We start from the raw sequence: 14,211 nt of genomic DNA, 5'->3' as shown, positions 1-14,211 counted from the left end.
TATGAACGTGAGTCTGTCTACATTATCAGTAGAGAGCCGTGTGAGCTTATCTGTCAGCACACCACCAGCAGCGCTGAACACACGTTCAGACAGAACGCTGGCTGCGGGGCATGACAAGATCTCCAAGGCATAAGTGGCGACACAGTCATGGCTTCAATGTTTACTTGGAGATACTCCTGTACCATCGTCTCAAGGCATTGACTATGTGTCAGACTTCTTGTCTCCTGTGGCCTTGCAAAGGATGAGCTAAAAAAGTGGTGAAATGATTCCGCAAAATTGATGTTACCAGCAGATACTGTGTTTCAGTTACGGTTTGAGTGCTGAACACTCGACGGTCCCACGGTTGGCAAGATGGAACTGTGAGATTCACTACGTGCACCACTGGTGTTTTGTGGAAAAGCACATGTAAGATTCTGCAACAGTCTCTGCTGATACTCCTGCATGTGTGCATCCCTTTCTATGGCAGGAATAATTTCTGCAAATTTACTTTTGTACCGGGGATCTAACAGTGTGGCAACCCAGTAGTCAGGATTATTTCTAATTCTCCCAATTCGAGGGTCATGTTGTAGGTAGTGCAGCTAGAAGGCACTCATGTGTGTTGCGCATCCAGGAGCACCAAGTCCCTGTTGTGTTGGTGGCGAGGTAACAATCATGCTTCCTTCCTCTGTCCTCTCCCCCCAACCTCGCACAACAGAAATGTGATCAAGGTCTCCCTCATCTGATGAGTCTTCCATCAGTTCGTCCTCCACTTCTTCCTGGGCTCCTGCACCTTCCTCACTAGTTTGGCTGCTACCATGCGCCCTGGTAAAACCATCTCCCCCACCCTCACATGCATGCCGCCTTGGTGCTGCCGACCGTCTGGACCTTGCAGATGTTAGCCCTTCCGCATACAACTCCTCCTCCTCTACTTCCTCCACCTCCTCTTGTGCCACCACCTGACTCCGAATACTGTTTAACATGTGCTCCAGCATGTAAATCACCGAAATAGTCATGCTGATAATGGCATCGTCACCACTAAACATTTTCGTCGCCATTTCAAAACTGTGCAGGAGGGTGCATAGGTCCCTGATCTGAGACCACTCCTCCAGCGTGATTTGCCCCACCTCTGGATCCCGTTGGCCCAGGCTATACGTCAGAAACTATTGCACCAGGGCTTGTCGGTGCTGCCACAGTCGCTGCAACATGTGCAGAGTTGAATTCCACCGGGTAGGCACATCGCATTTTAGCCGGTGAAGTGGCAGGCCCAACGACTTCTGTAGAGATGTAAGTCGCTGAGCTGCGGGATGCGAACGGCGGAAGTGAGCACACAGCGACCGTGCCCTCTGCAAAAGGCCATCTAGTCCGGGATAGTGGGCTAAAAATTGCTGGACAACCAGGTTCAACACGTGAGCCATACAAGGCACGTGTGTGACATTGCCCCGGCGAAGGGCCGCACCCAGGTTTGCAGCATTGTCGCACACGGCCTTCCCTGGTTTCAGGTCCAGTGGAGACAACCATTCATGAAATTGGTTCTCCAGAGCTGACCACAACTCCTCAGCTGTGTGACTCACATTTCCCAGACATTTCAAAGTAAAAACCGCCTGATGACGTTGAGCCCTACTGCCAGCATAGTAAGGAGGTGTGCAGGATCCCTTCTGCGCAGTTAGAAAGCTTGTGGCATGACCAGACAGGCTTTGGGTGCAGGTGGAGGACTGAGAGGAGGTTGAGGAGGCAGAAGCAGTGGAGGAACTTTGACATAAAGAGGATTGACGCACAACTCGTGGGGACGGCAAGACTTGGACAGCAGCCCCTTGTCCTGCTGTCACCATAGTTACCCAGTGCCCAGTCAGCGACATGTAACGTCCCTGTCCATGCCTACTCGTCCAAGTGTCTGTGGTGAAATGTACCCTGTCACACACAGAGTTTCTCAAAGAAGCGGTGATGTTGTGTGCGACATGCTGGTGGAGCGCAGGCACACCTTTCTTTGAGAAGTAGTGCCGACTGGGCATCTGGTACTGGGGCACTGCGACAGACATAAGATCTCGAAAATCCTCTGTGTCCACCAGGCGGAAAGGCAGCATTTCTGTAGCCAAGAGTAGTGTTGAGCCACCCCCGTAGTGTTCGGGTTCGGTTCGGTTCGTCGAACACCGGGATGTTCGAGGAACTGTTCGTCGAACTGTTCGTCGAACACCTTAGAACACCGTCGAACACCGTTAAAACCAATGGCAGGCAAACAAAAACACATAGAAACACATAGAAAACACCTGCAAAGGTGTCCAAAAGCTGACAAACTGCTCAGAAGACACTCTCTTTAAAAAAGCCGGCCGGCAAATTCAGCAGCGGCATACACCGGTACCCGACAATTTAGACAAGAAGGAATAGAGCATCACACATAGATTAGATAGATAGAAACATGTCAGTCACACATATAAGAAGCACAGTGACAGTGTTGGTTACTGCACTTGTCATTTAGTGTAAAGGATTTATTAAAAAAATATTAGTGTTTTCATGCACCGTCTCTTTAAAAAAGCCGGCCGGCAATTCAGCATCTGTACCCGACAATTTAGAACAGAAAGAATAGAGCTTCACACATAGATTAGATAGATAGAAACATGTCAGTCACATATATAATAAGTACAGTGAGAGTGTTGCTTACTGTACTTGTCATTTAGTGTAAAGGATTTATTTAAAAAAATAATAGTGTTTTCATGCACTGTCTCTTTAAAAAAGCCGGCCGGCAATTCAGCAGCGGTACCCGACAATTTAGAACAGAAAGATAGAGCATCACACATAGATTAGATAGATAGAAACATGTCAGTCACATATATATGAAGTACAGTGATAGTGTTGGTTACTGTACTTGTCATTTAGTATTAAAATAAAGGATTTATTATTAAAAAAATTGGCGTGGGGTTCCCCTTAATTTTAGGCTCTAGCGGAGGTTAAGCAGACGGCTGGGGCAGATGTTTGAAGCCTGGGAAGGGGGTAATACCCACGGAGCTTCCCAGGCTACTAATATCAGCCCCCAGCTGAATACATAGCCTTTACTAGCTATTAAAATGGGGGACCCCCCAAAAAAAATGACGTGGGGTCCCCCCTAATTTAATAGCTAGCAAAGTCTAGGCAGACAGCTGGGGGCTGATATTAATAGCCCAGGAAGGGAGCCATGAATATTGGCCCCCTCCCAGGCTAGAAACACCAGCCGTCAGCCGCCCCAGAAATGGCGCATTCATAGGATGCGCCAATTCTGGCACTTAGCCTCGCTCTTCCACGCTGCCCTGGTGCGGTGGCAGGGGGTAATAGGGTTGGGGTTGATGTCAGCTTATAATGCCAGCTGACATCAAGCCCAGGTTAGTAATGGAGAGGCGTCTATAAGACACCCCCATTACTAACCCCATAGTCAAAGTTAAAAAAAACACAAACACCCAGAATAAAGTCCTTTAATTGAAATAAAGACACAATCCTTTATTGTTCTAAATTAAACCATACTTACCATCACGCCCATTCCAGCTGAAGCCAACGATCTCCTGCAATAAAAGAAAAATAATAAAGCAACCTCATCCTTACCTTTCCATGGTTCCCACGACAGCTTCAGCTCTGCTACATCGAGATGACAGGCTGGACCGCAGCAGAACGCTGCCATCCAGCCTGTCATCCCGCAGACACTGAGAAGCGCAGGCTTGCTTGCGCTGCTCAGCGTCTCTCTGTGACGACATCCAGATGAGCCAAGTTCATGTCCAATGAACTCGGCTCACCTCATGCACGTCACTGACAGCGTGGGAAAATTCTCACGCTGAAGCGCTGATTGCAGGAGAATTTTCCCACGCTGTCAGTGACGTGCAGGAGGTGAGCTGAGTTCATTGGACATGAGCTCACCTCATGCACATCACTGACAGCGTGGGAGAATTCTCCTGCACTCAGCACTTCAGCGTGAGAATTTTCCCACGCTGTCAGTGACGTGCATGAGGTGAGCCGAGTTCATTGGACATGACCTCGGCTCATCTGGATGCCGTCACAGCGAGACAGTGAGGAGCGCAAGCATGCCTGCGCTTCTCAGTGTCTGCGGGATGACAGACTGGATGGCAGCGTTCTGCTGCGGTCCAGCCAGTCATCTCGATGTAGCAGAGCTGAAGCTGTCGTGGGAACCATGGAAAGGTAAGGATGAGGTTGGTTTATTATTTTTCTTTTATTGCAGGAGATCGTTGGCTTCAGCTGGAATGGGTGTGATGGTAAGTATGGTTTAATTTAGAACAATAAAGATTCGTGTCTTTATTTCAATTAAAGGACTTTATTCTGGGTGTTGTGTTTTTTTTAAATACTTTACTAGAAATTCATGGCGGTCATGTCTAATACTGGCGTGACCCCATGAATTTTGGGCTTGGGGCCAGCTGATAATACCAAGCTGGCCCTAACCCCTTTATTACCCAGTGAGCCACCGCACCAGGGCCCTGGATGAGTTGGGTACAGCGCCAGAAGATGGCGCTTCTATGAACGCGCCATTTTCCGGGGTGGCTGCGGACTGCAATTTGTAGCGGGGGAGGGGCCCAGAAAGCTTGGGCCTCCCTGCGCTGCAGATTCCAGCCCCCAGCTGCCTAGTTGTACCTGGCTGGACACAAAAATAGGGCGAAGCCCCACGTACTTTTTTTTTAATTATTTCATGAAATTCATGAAATAATTAAGAAAAAAAGGGCTTCCCTATATTGTTGTGTCCGGCCAGGTACAAATAGGCAGCTGGTGGATGGGGGCAGCCCGTTCCTGCCTGCTGTACCTGGCTGGACACAAATATAGTGCGAAGCCCCACTTCAATTTTTTTTAATTATTTCATGAAATTCATGAAATAATTAAGAAAAAAAGGGCTTCCCTATATTGTTGTGTCCGGCCAGGTACAAATAGGCAGCTGGTTGATGGGGGCAGCCCGTTCCTGCCTGCTGTACCTGGCTGGACACAAATATAGTGCGAAGCCCCACTTAAATTTTTTTAAATTATTTCAGGAAATTCATGAAATAATTTTAAAAAAATTGACGTGGGGCTTCGCACTATATTTGTGTCCAGCCAGGTACAGCAGGCAGGAACGGGCTGCGCCCAACCACCAGCTGCCTATTTGTACCTGGCCGGACACAACAATATAGGGAAGCCCTTTTTTTCTTAATTATTTCATGAATTTCATGAAATAATTAAAAAAAATTGAAGTGGGGCTTCGCACTATATTTGTGTCCAGCCAGGTACAGCAGGCAGGAACGGGCTGCCCCCAACCACCAGCTGCCTATTTGTACCTGGCCGGACACAACAATATAGGGAAGCCCTTTTTTTCTTAATTATTTCATGAATTTCATGAAATAATTAAAAAAAATTGAAGTGGGGCTTCGCACTATATTTGTGTCCAGTCAGGTACAGCAGGCAGGAACGGGCTGCCCCCAACCACCAGCTGCCTATTTGTACCTGGCCGGACACAACAATATAGGGAAGCCCTTTTTTTCTTAATTATTTCATGAAATAATTTAAAGAAAATTGACGTGGGGCTTCGCCCTGTTTTTGTGTCCAGCCAGGTACAACTAGGCAGCTGGGGGCTGGAATCCGCAGCGCAGGGAGGCCCAAGCTTTCTGGGCCACCCCCGCTGCAAATTGCAGTCTGCAGCCACCCCGGAAAATGGCGCGTTCATAGAAGCGCCATCTTCTGGCGCTGTACCCAACTCATCCAGGGCCCTGATGCGGTGGCTCACTGGGTAATAAAGGGGTTAGGGCCAGCTTGGCATTATCAGCTGGCCCTAAGCCCGAAATTCATGGGGTCACGCCAATATTAGACATGACCACCATGAATTTCTAGTAAAGTATTTAAAAAAAACACAACACCCAGAAAAAAAGTCCTTTAATTGAAATAAACACACAATTCTTTATTGTTCTAAATTAAACCATAATTACCATCACGCCCATTCCAGCTGAAGCCAACGATCTCCTGAAATAAAAGAAAAATAATAAAGCAACATCATCCTTACCTTTCCATGGTTCCCATGACAGCTTCAGCTCTGCTACATCGAGATGACAGGCTGGACCGCAGCAGAACGCTGCCATCCAGCCTGTCATCCCGCAGACACTGAGAAGCGCAGGCTTGCTTGCGCTCCACAGTGTCTCTCTGTGAGGGCATCCAGATGAGCCGAGTTAATGTCCAATGAACTCGGCTCACCTCATGCACGTCACTGACAGCGTGGGAAAATTCTCCTGCACTCAGCGCTTCAGCGTGGGAGAATTCTCACACTGAAGCGCTGAGTGCAGGAGAATTCTCCCACGCTGTCAGTGACGTGCAGGAGGTGAGCTGAGTTCATTGGACATGAGCTCACCTTATGCACGTCACTGACAGCGTGGGAAAATTCTCCTGCACTCAGCGCTTCAGCGGGAGAATTCTCACGCTGAAGCGCTGAGTGCAGGAGAATTCTCCCACGCTGTCAGTGACGTGCAGGAGGTGAGCTGAGTTCATTGGACATGAGCTCACCTTATGCACGTCACTGACAGCGTGGGAGAATTCTCCTGCACTCACCGCTTCAGCGTGAGAATTTTTCCACGCTGTCAGTGACGTGCATGAGGTGAGCCGAGTTCATTGGACATGAACTCGGCTCATCTGGATGTCGTCACAGAGAGACGCTGAGCAGCGCAAGCAAGCCTGCGCTTCTCAGTGTCTGCGGGATGAGAGGCTGGATGGCAGCGTTCTGCTGCGGTCCAGCCTGTCATCTCGATGTAGCAGAGCTGAAGCTGTCGTGGGAACCATGGAAAGGTAAGGATGAGGTTGCTTTATTATTTTTCTTTTATTGCAGGAGATCGTTGGCTTCAGCTGGAATGGGCGTGACGGTAAGTATGGTTTAATTTAGAACAATAAAGGATTGTGTCTTTATTTCAATTAAAGGACTTTATTCTGGGTGTTTGTGTTTTTTTTAACTTTGACTATGGGGTTAGTAATGGGGGTGTCTTATAGACGCCTCTCCATTACTAACCTGGGCTTGATGTCAGCTGGCATTATAAGCTGACATCAACCCCAACCCTATTACCCCCTGCCACCGCACCAGGGCAGCGTGGAAGAGCGAGGCTAAGTGCCAGAATTGGCGCATCCTATGAATGCGCCATTTCTGGGGCGGCTGACGGCTGGTGTTTCTAGCCTGGGAGGGGGCCAATATTCATGGCTCCCTTCCTGGGCTATTAATATCAGCCCCCAGCTGTCTGCCTAGCCTTTGCTAGCTATTAAATTAGGGGGGACCCCACGTCATTTTTTTTGGGGGGTCCCCCATTTTAATAGCTAGTAAAGGCTATGTATTCAGCTGGGGGCTGATATTAGTAGCCTGGGAAGCTCCGTGGGTATTACCCCCTTCCCAGGCTTCAAACATCTGCCCCAGCCGTCTGCTTAACCTCCGCTAGAGCCTAAAATTAAGGGGAACCCCACGCCAATTTTTTTAATAATAAATCCTTTATTTTAATACTAAATGACAAGTACAGTAACCAACACTATCACTGTACTTCATATATATGTGACTGACATGTTTCTATCTATCTAATCTATGTGTGAAGCTCTATTCTGTCTGTTATAAATTGTCGGGTACAGATGCTGAATTGCCGGCCGGCTTTTTTAAAGAGACGGTGCATGAAAACACTAATATTTTTTTTGATAAATCCTTTACGCTAAATGACAAGTACAGTAAGCAGCACTTTCACTGTACTTCGTATATATGTGGCTGACATGTTTATATCTATCTAATCTATGTGTGAAGCTCTATTCTTTCGGTTCTAAATTGTCGGGTACAGGTGTATGCCGCTGCTGAATTGCCGGCTTTTCATGTTTCACTGTTGGCACTGTTCCCATCGATTTGGGCAATCACTGTAATGCCACAACCACCATGGCTGTGGCATTACAGTGAGTGGCAGACAATCCCTGCATGATTGGTGCTCTAAATAGCGCCAGACATGCAGGACACGCTTTTGGTGCACGAACAGTTATCGAACATAACCTCGAACAGCCGAATTTTTTGCAAATCGTTCGGGTTCGTCGAACAACTCGAACACCGCCCAAAACAGCTCGAATTTGAGATTGGCAAACAGTTCTAGTCGAACACCGCTCATCTCTAGCCAAGAGCTTGCAGATGGTGAAATTCAACCTCTTAGCTTTCTCATGGCTAGGAGGAAATGGTCTTTTACTTGTCCACATCTGAGGGACTGAGGGCTGGCTGTTGTGCTTAGACGGGGTTGATAAGGGTGTCCCCGGCAAACTGCCGGTCTGTGAGGAAGATGCAGGCGGACATGTTAGGTTGCCTTGATCCAAAGGTGGTGCTATCGATGTCGGACAGCGCTCAACACCAGCTGGTGTTACCACCTCCAAAGAAAATGATGACCTGCCAATCACGCTGGCTGTTGCAGGTAAAGAGGTGGCAGGTCTGCATCCCAAAACAGGTGTGACTGCTGTCCCCCCAGTCACAGAGGATGAAGAGGCCGCAGATGCACAAGATGGGGCAGACGGTGGTTGGCCCGGCCTGCTAGGCCGCATTGTAGCACAGTGAGCTTCCCACTGCAACTTATGCTTCATGTCCATGTGCCGGTTCATGCATGAAGTACTCAAACTATGTATTTTTTGGCCTCTACTTAGCTTTTGTTGACAAATGTTACAGATAACACGAGTTGGGTCATCTTTATCTATCTGAAAAATTGCCCAGGCTATGCAAGGCTTAGCACCCATGCGACCTGAAGAGCCACCACGAGTTGTGGTCAGAGGCAGAGTTGTGTTTGACGATGCAGTTGTTGACATGCTTCCAGTACTACGTCTCTGTCCAGGAAGGCGCAACCTGACCTCGTCGTCACTAGCATCCTCCTCCACCTCCTCTGCTGACCTCATCGACTGGCTGACTGTGGGTTGACAGTAAGTGGGATCTCCAAACTCATCATCATCACCCTGTGTGTTATCACACCCGTCGTCCTCAGAGCCAACCTGTTCCTGCCCTGACAAAAAACTAAAGTTGTCGCTCCAATCAGTTATTTGAGTCTCATCATCGTCTTCCTCATTGTCTCCACCAACAGGAGTTACAGTTTGGGAATGAGGGTCTACATTATGGTCAGAACCTTCTGCGTCTGGTCCTGGATCCGACTCATAAAGATTCTGGGCATCAGTGCAGATCATTTCCTCGTCTGGATTCACAGAAGCACTGGAGCCGACCTCTGATTCCCAGGCTATAGTATGAGTAAACAGCTCTGCAGACTCAACCATCTGTGTTACCCCATACTCAGACGGGCAGCTGGAGATTTGGGAGCTGTGAGGAAGCAAGTGCGATTGGGGTGACACCTCTGAGGACTGGAGTATTTGTGATGTTGAAGTTGATGTGGAGGAGAGCCCACTTAAAGGAACACTTGATATCCGTTGAAGCACCTGCTGTTTTTCTGCCTCATCTGGAATTTGTAGCGATTGGCGTGGCCGTAAGAAAGGGATCTTATCACATTGTCCGCTAAAAGAAGTAGACATTTTAGTTTTGCTGGAAGATGGTCTTTCTTCTGCAGATGTTACTGTTGCTTTAACACCTACTCCACGGACACAATCTTTTTTCCCCTTCCCAACACGCCTATTCCCCTTTCCACCAGCAGCAGGCCTTTTTCCACTCATTTCGGTGGTTAACTAATTCACAACTCTGGAGTTGTATGTGTTACAACTCTGCTGTTAGGTTTTTTTTTGTTTGCTGGTCACATGACCATTTTTGCCTATTTAATCCGGCTCCGCCCTCCTGGCTTTGCTGGCCTTCATTTGTATTTACTACTGTTGAGCTAGCTTGTTGCTCTGTTGCCGTTCTCTGTTAGTTTTGCTAGGTCTTCTGACCCCTATGCTTTTTGTTGTGTGTTTGTCTTTGACTGCTACTATTTCTGCTAGGGGGTGTCCAACTTATCCCAGTCCCTAGATCTTGTAGGGATCCCTCCCTCACATCTATAGGTCTGCGTTCAGACTAGCCTAGGACTTTAGCGGGTCTGATCGCAGGATCAGGTTCCCCGTTACATCGTAGGGATCTAGTTTAGTTCTATTGTAGGGACAGATCTCCTCTCTTTCTTTAATCTCTGTAGCAGATCATAACAGTAAGTCCAGCCATAAAAGAAGAAAAAAAAATTTTTCTCTAAGGAAAGACCTCCAGTTTTCCATCTTGGTCTCGGTGCAAGATTTGGCTCAACGATTGCAGGGACTCTCTCTGGAGGTGACCAAGCTCCAACAACACGTGAGTAGCTGTTCTGGAGCGCATTTTGTGGAACCAAAGGTACGTCTGCCTGATCTATTTCTTGGCGAACAACAAGATTTTTTTTCTTTTAAAAATGCTTGTCTATTATATTTTCGTTTGAGACCCAGATCCTCTGATGATGAATCACAGCGCATAGGGATCATAATGTCACTTTTGTGCAAAGATCCTCAGGGATGGGCCTTCTCTCTCCAACCTAGTGATCCGTGCTTTAGATCAGTGGATAGTTTTTTTTCTGCTTTGGGTTTGTTGTACGATGATCCTGATCGTGTCTCATCTGCTGAGTCTGAATTAAGACGTTTGAGGCAGGGATCAGGTAATGTGGAAAAATATTGTTCTCACTTCCGTCGGTGGTCTGTCCAGGTGGGGTGGAACGATTCAGCTTTGAAAAGCTTGTTTCTGTCAGGGCTTTGTGAAAGGGTTAAGGATTTACTGATTGCTTATCCCACACCTGGAAACTTGCAGGAGGCAATGCAATTAGCTATACGGGTGGACAGGAGACTGCGTGAAAGTGTTAATGAGAGCAAATCCTCTGCTATGTCAGCTTCGAGTCCTGAGAGGTTCTGTGCTGACAATGGAGAGCCGATGGAAATTGGGGCGATGGCACCCCGCTCTCAGGAAAAAGACCGCCGACTTTCTGAAGGCTTGTGTTTCTATTGCGGAAATTCTGGTCATTTTATTAAGAGCTGTGTGCTTCGTAAGAAGAAAGAAAAAAAAATGGTCAGTCATGCTCGTATTGCCTGTTTAAATTCTAAGGGAGTATTCCTATCTGCCACTACTGCTGCTCAGGATGAATTAATTGAATTTCGGGTATTTGTGGATTGTGGATCTACTCTGAATGTGATTGATGGGGGATTCTTGGAAAAACTTAGATTAGAACCTAAAACTTTGTCATCCCTTATTGCTGTGGTTTCTGTCGATGGCTCTCCCTTGAAGAGTGTTACTCACAAGGTCTGTGAATTTCTCCTCACTATTAATGGTATTCATCAAGAGAATTTGGATTTGGTGGTATTGGATAATTTGCCTTCTCCAGTAATATTGGGGTTACCCTGGTTAAAATTGCACAATCCTGTACTGGATTGGTCTACCAATGAAATTAAGTCCTGGAGCCCTAATTGTTATGACAAATGTTGTAATGGGCGCATTGCTGCTGTGGATAGAGGGGAATTGCCTGTACCTATTCAGGATTTTTGGAGAGTTTTTTCTGAGGAGGAGTCGCAGGTTTTGCCTCCCCATAGAGACTATGATTGTACCATTGAATTTGTCCCTGGCGCGACTCTTCCTAAGAGTCGTTTATTTAATCTTACTATTCCTGAAAGAAAGGCTTTGGAAGAATACATACAGACAAGCTTGGCCGCCGGTCACATTAGGCCTTCCAAGTCTCCTGTGGCTGTTGGATTTTTTTTTGTAAAAAAAAAAGATGGCGGTTTACGTCCTTGTCTAGACTTTCGTGAGATTAATAAAATTACTGTACGCAATCCTTACCCACTGCCATTGATTCCTGATTTATTTAACCAATTAGTGGGGGCCAAGTGGTTCTCTAAAATTGATCTCCGGGGGGCATACAATTTGTTGCGCATGAAGGAGGGTGATGAATGGAAGACTGCTTTTAACACTCCTGTGGGTCATTTTGAGAATCTGGTTATGCCTTTTGGTCTCACCAATGCTCCAGCATTTTTTCAGAATCTTATTAATGATATCCTTAGACCTTTAATCGGCAAAAATGTGGTTGTGTATTTGGATGACATTTTGATTTATTCGCCGGATCTGGAGTCTCATTGGTGGAGCGTACGTGAGGTATTACAGTTATTAATGGACAATTCGCTTTTTGCTAAGCTGGAGAAATGTGAGTTCGCTGTACAGAGAATTAGTTTTTTGGGCTACATTATCTCCAGTGAAGGTTTTGAGATGGACCCGGTTAAAGTTCAAGCTGTGCAGGAATGGCCTAGGCCTATTGGTTTGAAATCGATACAGAGGTTTTTGGGTTTCGCCAATTATTACAGAAAATTCATAAAAAAATTTTCTATTATTGTCAAACCGCTGACCGATCTCACCAGGAAAGGTGCTAATGCGGTTCAGTGGACTTCTGAGGCCATTGAAGCTTTTGTGTTTCTAAAGGAGAGGTTCACCTCTGCTCCCATCCTTATGCAGCCTGATGTGACTAAGCCGTTTTTGGTTGAGGTTGATGCTTCTTCAGTGGGGGTTGGTGCGGTGTTGTCTCAGGAAAACAAGGATGGAGTACATCCCTGTGCCTTTTTTTCAAAAAAATTTTCCGAGACTGAACTTAATTACGATATTGGTAATCGGGAATTCCTGGCAATTAAACTTGCATTTGAACACTGGCGTCATCTCTTGGAAGGTGCTGAATTTCCCATTCAGGTTTTCACTGATCATAAAAATCTGATCTATCTTGATGCTGCCAAGCTCTTGAATGCCCGTCAGGCTAGGTGGGCACTTTTTTTCTCGCGGTTTAATTTTTCCGTTACTTACATCCCGGGTACCAAGAATGTTAAAGCGGATGCTTTGTCTCGCAGCTTTTCTCCCATGGTCGGTGTTGAGGAGGAAGAGGAGACCATTTTACAAGAAGGTGTTGTGATTGCTGCTTTGGACTCCGTTTTGGAGGATGAGATTCTTAAAGCACAGGAGAATGCCCCATCTAACACTCCCCATGGGAGGTTGTTTGTGCCTAGGACCTTTAGGAGAGATTTGTTTGTTGAGTGTCATGAGTCTCGGTTGGCAGGTCATCCAGGAATTTCTGAGACCAAGAGACTTGTGGGTCGCAGTTTTTGGTGGCCTGGATGGCAGAAGGAAGTCATTAAGTGGGTGCGCCAATGTACTGTGTGTGCAAGATCCAAGTCTTCGCATGCTCCTGCTGCGGGGTTGCTTTGCCCTCTGGAGGTTCCTAGTGCACCTTGGACACATCTGGCTATGGACTTTATTACTGACCTTCCTCCCTCTGAAGGTTTCACGGTCATCTGGGTGGTTGTGGACCGTTTTAGCAAGATGTGTCACTTGGTTCCCTTCATCAAACTGCCTTGCGCTAAGACACTCGCCAAGGCCTTTGTCAAGGAAATTGTCAGACTACATGGTGTTCCTACTGACATTGTTTCTGATAGGGGACCTCAGTTCGTGGCTCGTTTTTGGCGTGCCTTTTGTGACAGGTTGGGAGTTCATTTGTCGTTTTCATCCGGATATCATCCTGAGTCTAATGGCCAGACAGAAAGGAAGAACCAGGATGTTGAGCAGTTCTTGCGTTGTTTTGTGGCAGACAATCAAGAGGGGTAGTCTGAGTTTCTGCCACTTGCTGAATTTGCTCTTAACAACCATACATCCTCTTCTGCTGGGTGTTCGCCTTTTTTTTGTTGTTGTGGGAGACATCCGTCTTTTGGGTCATTCTCCAAATTGATTTTGGCTGTGCCTGAGGAGGAGAGTTTTTCCGGTGATTTGGAGAGAGTTTGGACGGATGTGCGTGGTAATCTTCAGGAGGCTAACAAAAAATCTAAGAGGTACTTTGATAGGAAACGGCAAGAGGTTTTGTTTGCTGTTGGTGACATGGTTTGGTTGTCCTCTAAGAATCTGCGATTGAGGATTCCTTCTAAAAAATTGGGTCCCAAGTTCATAGGGCCCTTTAAGGTACTTCAGATAGTTAATCAATCTGCTGTTAGGCTGGAGGTTCCTACGTCCTGGAGGATTAATCCGGTGTTTCATGTTTCTCTGTTGAAAAAAGCTGATGTGTCGGATGGTGATGCCTCTGTCACTGTTCCTCCGGTGGTGGAGGACGGGGAATATGAAAATTTCCCGCATCCTAAATTCTAGACGGTATAGAGGGAGTTTGCAGTATCTCGTCGCTTGGAAGGGTTTCGGACCTGAGGATAACTCATGGGTGAGGGCGGATGATGTTTCTGCTTCCAGACTTGTCCGAGTGTTTCACAGGAGGTTTCCTGGTAAGCCTGGGCCTAGGGGATCCGGAGGATCCTCTTAGAAGAGGGGGT

This window comes from Phyllobates terribilis, unplaced genomic scaffold, assembly GCF_046119375.1.
Source record: "Phyllobates terribilis strain yellow unplaced genomic scaffold, ASM4611937v1 Scaffold_4__5_contigs__length_816908805, whole genome shotgun sequence".
Classification (NCBI taxonomy): Eukaryota; Metazoa; Chordata; class Amphibia; order Anura; family Dendrobatidae; genus Phyllobates; species Phyllobates terribilis.
This window is presented reverse-complemented; position numbering follows the sequence as displayed.